The 6524-nt window shown below is 42.5% G+C and overlaps 1 protein-coding gene and 1 pseudogene across 1 annotated transcript in view; both read left to right on the top strand.

The window, feature by feature from the left end:
- ADCY8 (adenylate cyclase 8 (brain)) overlaps positions 1-6524 on the top strand; it is a 285844-nt gene that overhangs the window by 244827 nt on the left and 34493 nt on the right. The window lies entirely within an intron of this gene.
- Positions 1926-3187, top strand: LOC102840235 (annotated as a pseudogene).

The following is a 6524-nucleotide window of genomic DNA, read 5'->3' as shown; positions in this document are numbered from 1 at the left end:
ACAGAGCCAGTGAGAAAACTCTTATTGTAGTTATGGGGAGATGGTAAACATGGTCAAAAAGAAAGTGGGTAATATAAAATTTTGACAAGTGAAGAAAAGAGAGGAAGAATTGACCCTTCTCAAGCTCCTACTGGAGTCCTGGCATAGCGTTGCAGGTTAATGCGCTAGACTGCAAAGTTGGTTTGAAGTGCAAGGTCAGAAGTTCAAGCTCACTAGCTGTTCCTCAGCAACCCTATACAGGGTCATTATGGATTGGAACAGACCCAACGGCACTTAACAACAACCAAGCTCCTACTATGTGCCTGGTATGTTATCTATACTATCCCATTCAAGCCTCCCAATAACCCTGAATTACACTTATTATTATTTCAGTTTTGCAGATGAAGAAAGTAAGGCTACAAAGCTACTAAGTAGGAAAACTCAAAGTACGCAGAGAACTGTCCCTAAGGACCACTCTTACCACTTCATTGTACCAGTGAAAGACAAAAATGTCTGTGTGTCAACATAATGGCCCAGGGATTCAGCCCAGCAGTAAGAATTGACCTGTTTTTCAATATCAACTGAATTTAAATGAAACAAGAAGTCAAATGTCAAAGTCTAGCCATTTCCAGAATCCCAATGAGTAGGCTGTCTTTGAGAGCCAGGGTCACGTCTCCACACCTTGATGCCGATGACTCCCAGTTACAAAAGAGAATGCCTTAGTCTGACTTGCATCTAGTCTTCCCCTTCAGTGCCATGGAGGTGAACTCAGACAAGGCACTACTACAGAAGAACACACGCACACTCCATCAACTAGGAAATCACCAGAAATAACTTGAAGGGGGTAATTTCAGGGGGAGGGTCCTCATTTCATAATAATAAAGATTTATCTGCCTCTTGTGTCACCTTAAGGAATTACTTTGTGGCCTATCAGTGGCTCTTTCGCAAATGACACTTTTCTATCAGTTGTCTCTCCGTTTGTTCTAGGAAAGCAGATAGCCTACTTGCATAAGCATTGTGGTTACAGAGCCCTTGCATATTTACTGTCGGGTAAGCACTGAGCTGTTAACTGCAAGGCCAGCAGTGCAGACACACCAGCTGCTCCTTATATGTTGTTGTTGTTGTTATGTGCCTTCGAGTCGGTTCCGACCCATAGCAACCCTGTATAGGGTTTCCGAGGGTGTAAATCTTTACGGGAGTAGAAAGCCTCATCTTTCTCCCGCGGAGCAGCTGGTAGTTTCGAACCGCTGACCTTAAGGTTCGCAGCCTGATTCGTAACCACTATGCTACCAGAGCTCCTTATATAGGGCCACAATAAGTCAGAAGAAACTCAAGGGCACTTAACAACAACAACAACAAAAACAAGGGTATGTAAGTACATAGTAATGGTTCAAACTATTGTACTTAAAGTGGCATTTGCTGTGCTTTACTTTTATTGCTAACTTTCAAAGGGTTTTGCAATGACACAATAATGTCTTACACATGGAGCAGTATCAAGTCTAGGCTGCAGAAACAAGCAGGTAGTTTTCAATCCCCCAGTCTACCTATCCATCAGTAGATTGGAACTTTGACCAATTTTCTTCACTTTCTGAACCTGTTTCCTCATCTGTTACATGACTCTACTTCAGGAGTGTACGATTATTCTAGGAGAATACACTTATATATACTTTTCCTAGGGGCTTGCCCATATAATGGAGTTCCTAGGTGATACAAACATTTAAGCACTCAGCTATTAATCAAAAGGTTGGTAGTTCAAATCCATCCAAAGTTGCCTTGGAAAAATAACCTGACAAACTACTTCCAAAAAGTTACCATAAGTCAGAACTGACCTTAAGGCAGCTGGTCTTGCATATAAAGCAAGTGCTCAAAAATATTGCACCTACTCATGCTTTACTTTGAAAACAAGCCTATGGTCTGTTGCGCTTGGAGGTCCTGGGCTTTGGGTCATGGCTGGCTTCATGCAGGAAGGCAGGCCGAGGGCCCTGGACCTATTGTGGACCCTGCCATGAGTTGGTATCACCAACTTAAAGCTGAATCGTGGCTCCAGGAAACCAGAGAGAAGACAAAGAGGTTGGAGGAGAGGTAGAAAATGTGGCAGAGGTCATAAAGGAGAAAAGCAAAGAGGAACCGGCCTCACCTGGGCTTTGAGGGAGGTCAGACTCCATTTTACATCTGAATCCCAAAATCTGGGTTTAATGAAGGACACAGCTTCAGACACTTTGAGTCTCGGTAAACTACACTACCATATTGGCTTGAGTTAAGTTGATCCAACTCAACCTAATGACTTAACCCAGCTGGGAGAGGTATGACCAGCCAACCACTTAAAAGGGATTATGGTGTCCAGTTGGTAGAAGAGGGTGCTGATGCCTTCACGGCTAAAGTTAATAATGAAATGCAGTTGGCTTCAGAACTTGCCATTGCTGAAATTGGGTAAAAAAGCTATCTTGTGATTACAGCCTTCTATTATCCAAAATGTCTGGAAATTTTGTTTAAACCTGCTTCATTCTTTCTACACTGAAAACCCATTTCAAAACAAAGGCATCCACCCAAAGCAATGGCCCCATATTATATCGATGCCAGGCACCATGGTTACCTGGCAGATCCTGGCAAATTTCCTGAAGCAAGACTTGATCTCACCAAGAAGTATGGTTCTATTTGACGTGATATCACAAAAGATGAACTCTTCAGAATGCTCAGTGCTCCAAAGGATCCACGGCAGATCTTTGGTCTTGCTGCAGGCTGGGTGGTGAATATGGCAGACAAGAAAATCCTTATGTCAGCAGATGAGAATCTCATCAACTATTCCAGCTCATGGGCCCTCTCAAAGGGAGCAGTGTTCTTAGAGAATGCTAGGAAGGAAAGTCTGCTTATGTATTTCTCATGCACTTCTCTAATGTCAGCTTCTACAGGTCTTAACATTCGTTTTCATTATAATCATGTCTCTTTATTGCTTCATCTAAAATTAACATGAACATGAAGTAGGCAAGAAACAGAGTATGCATGGGTTCTATCTCAATTAAAGATACAAAGTCCCTTGGGATTTTGTGACTCAGATGACCTTTACATTCTCCTTTGCCTAATTAAACTTTATACAGACTTCCTTTTGACCTTAGACCTCTGACCTCCGTCTTTCACTGCTCCAGGTGCCCAGCCAGAGAATCCCTTTGCTACCTCCTTTATCCCTTCATCCCTTGTGGGATTCAGGTAGTTGAATCAGAAAAGTATAACAATTGGAGCCAAACAGCCCTTACTGCAAATTCAGTAACTCACTCATCCCCCTCTCCAACATCGTTCACTATTTTCCCACTACCCACTGAAATCTTTAAGAACAGAGTTGAGCTCAGACTTAGTTCTAGTGTTATCTCCCCTAATGTAGTAGATTTTTTTAAATAAAATCATATTTGCCTAAAAATAAAAAAAACAAGCAAACAGGGCATCTAAAGACTGGAACAAAGGCTCAAGTCACCAGAGGTCACAGAGCCAGTGAGAAAACTCAGACAGAAATAGGAATCCACATGCACTGATTCCTAGTTCCATTCTCTTTCCCTACAGTGTCACTCCCTCTGGATCAGGTACCCGGGTGTCATCTCTCTGTAGCATCTGTCAGGATTCTGTATATCCCAGGTCAAGCTGGCCCACTGCTGGACATACTATCTGCTTCTAGCAGTTCCCCTTTGTGACTCAGAGCCCCTCTATTTTTATTAAAGGCTGAGTAACGTCCATTGATACCTTGTCATTCAGAAGCATCCGGTGAGAGCAAACATACTTATGCATCTCCAGAAAGACAGAGACAGTTATGTAACTGAATAATTGGGACATTTCATCTTGCACATATGTGGAAGCGATATGCCAAACACTTCCTCCTCCAAGGCAGGTGACCGTTCTGAATATTGGACAGGGCAACCAAGCAGTCAGGTGTCTCCTACCTCATGCCTGATTCACTTGCAGCCCTGGAGAGGTTGGGCTTTGGCGAAGCCATTCATAGCATAGGAAACCACACCTGTGCACAAGAATGGAGATTAATGAGCTCATGTCTCCAGGCACTTACAGCCAGGTCTAATAAAGACAGGCACAGTGCGTTGTGGGCCTCGGAGGGAAAGATCCAAGGCTTGGAACCAAATATTGTTAAGATTAAATCTCAGAACTGCCACCTAGAGAAGGGGTGGTCTTGAGACCCTGAGCTGCCATTTCTTTACCTGTAAAAGGGTCATCTCTTTTCGGCAGGAGCTGGAGAGTGACTAATGAGCTCATGTACAAAGACATACAATAGCAGTCAGAATGCCCTGGCTTCAAAGCCAGGTCTATCTGTGAGGCCATGGACCACTGATTTTAGCTTACTTTGCCTCTGTTTCCTTGCCTCAGAATGAGGATGATAAAATTCCTCCCTTATGGAATTGTTGTTGTTAGGTGTCATCAAGTTGCTTCTGACCCATAGTGACCTTATGCACAACAGAATGAAACACCGCCTGGTCCTGTGCCAGCCTCACAATTGCTGTTCTGCTGGAGCCCATTGCTGTGAGGATTGTTGTTGTTAAGTGCCATTGAGTCGGTTCCGACCCATAGTGACCCTGCATAGAGTTTCCAAGGAACAGCTGGTGAGCTTGAACTGCCGACCTTGCAGTTCAAATGACTTTGCAGCCTGATGCATAAACGCACAGTGCCACACCAGGCTGTGAGAATTAGATGAGCTTTAATGCAGATGAAGGGCTTAGAACAGTGCTGGTCCAAGCAAGAGCTCAAAAACAATGAGCCATCGATCACTCTGGATAGTGAAAACTCAAGTCCACCCAGAAGTGCCTCCAAAGAATGCCCTGGAGACATACTTCTAAAAAGCCACCATTGAAAACTTTATGGAGCACAGTTCTACTCTGACAAACAGGAGGTCATGATGAGTCAGTATCAACTTACTGATAGCTGGTTATCAATATATGAATGGCTGGTACAAAATCTTAGAGCAGTCCATATTAATTCCTCTGAAAGTCTCTTAACATAACCAGTCCTTTACTTTTAAGCTTTTTATTGTGACTTGATTGAAAGTTTACAGAGAAAATTGGTTTTCCTTTCAACAAATCATCCACATTTTGTTTCATGCCATGGATTGCAATCCCCACAATGTAACAAGAGAGTGTACTTTCAATGGACTTGACATTGCTTTTTGAACAAATGCTGGAGAGATTTTACTTACAAATCCATGTCCAGGCCTTCTAATATGCTTTGTTCTTCTCTCTGCTTTGGCATAACCCTCTGGGTTAAGATGATCTATTCCCAGAGTGTGCCCTCTTGCTAATCTTGACTCATCTTCATTGCACAGCACTTGTCACATGGTAGGCACATAGATCTTTAGAAAATGGAAGAGAAATTCTGTCCTTGAGTGGAGGATTAATAAAATGGGACGCCTGCCTTGCTGAGACAGGACTGTATTTTAACAACACCCTCTCTCCATGGGCATACATTAGCTGCAGTTACCTAGGCTAGAAGAAAAAGACTATTTGTGGCTTATAACCAGAAACTTCTTGCTTAAATCAAACCCAACCCTCCAGATTCCTCAAATCTGTTTTAAAATATATGTTATATTCTAAAGCTCAACCTGTCACATCTTTGGCTAGTGAGGGCCTATTCAAATTGACTTCCAAGTGTTCTGGTATAAACCAAATGATCTCTGATCCTCTCGAAGCTTTCAAATATGGCAAAATGTTTCAGGTTCATCTTGTTCATATTCTACCCTAGACTTGAATCCAGTCATTTCTGCAGAGTCCAGGGTCACTTTTGTGGAAACTGATATTTAGAGACCACAATTTGGACTCTAGGAGTGCTCATTGCTGCTAGCTTTTCATTGTCTCAAAGCCTCAATTTAAGGAGCTCTGGTAGTGTGGTGGTTATGAATCGGGCTGCGAACCTTCAGGTCAGCGGTTCGAAACTACCAGCTGTTCCGTGGGAGAAAGATGAGGCTTTCTGGTCCCGTAAAGATTTACAGCCTCGGAAACCCTGTACAGGGTCGCTGTGAGTCAAAACGGACTCGACGGCACATAACAACAACAGGCCTCAATTTCAGTAGAGAGAGCTAGGAATTTAATACATCATATCACTACAGTATCCCTACGAACTCATGCCATCTATATGTGAGAACTCATGCTGTATATATGGCATAAATTCATAGTGGTACTTCCATTTTGTATATTTAGAAATAAAAGCTTTTCTTAACCTAATCAGTCTTATATCTGCATCTCCTTTACCCTTGCCCCAAATTACAGTTTTCAAAAACACCAACCCAACTGCTCACTTGCCTTACAATTCAATATACAATTGTTTAAGAATAGCTACCACTGCACCATAAAGTAGGTTTGAACTGCAAGGTCAGCAGTTCAAACTCACCAGCCATTCCTGGGAAACTTTGTACAGGATCTCTATGACTTGGAATTGATTTGAAGGCACTTAACAACAACAAGGTGGCTATAAATAGCATGTCTTTTCATTATTTTTATTCTTAGAGTATTCCCTTCTGGCAATGTATAATCTAATTATTCTTCTCTGTATGGGTATACCAT

Source organism: Chrysochloris asiatica, unplaced genomic scaffold, assembly GCF_000296735.1.
Source record: "Chrysochloris asiatica unplaced genomic scaffold, ChrAsi1.0 scaffold00001, whole genome shotgun sequence".
Classification (NCBI taxonomy): Eukaryota; Metazoa; Chordata; class Mammalia; order Afrosoricida; family Chrysochloridae; genus Chrysochloris; species Chrysochloris asiatica.
Note: the sequence above shows the minus strand (reverse complement) of the source record. Positions and strands in the feature narration are given on the sequence as shown.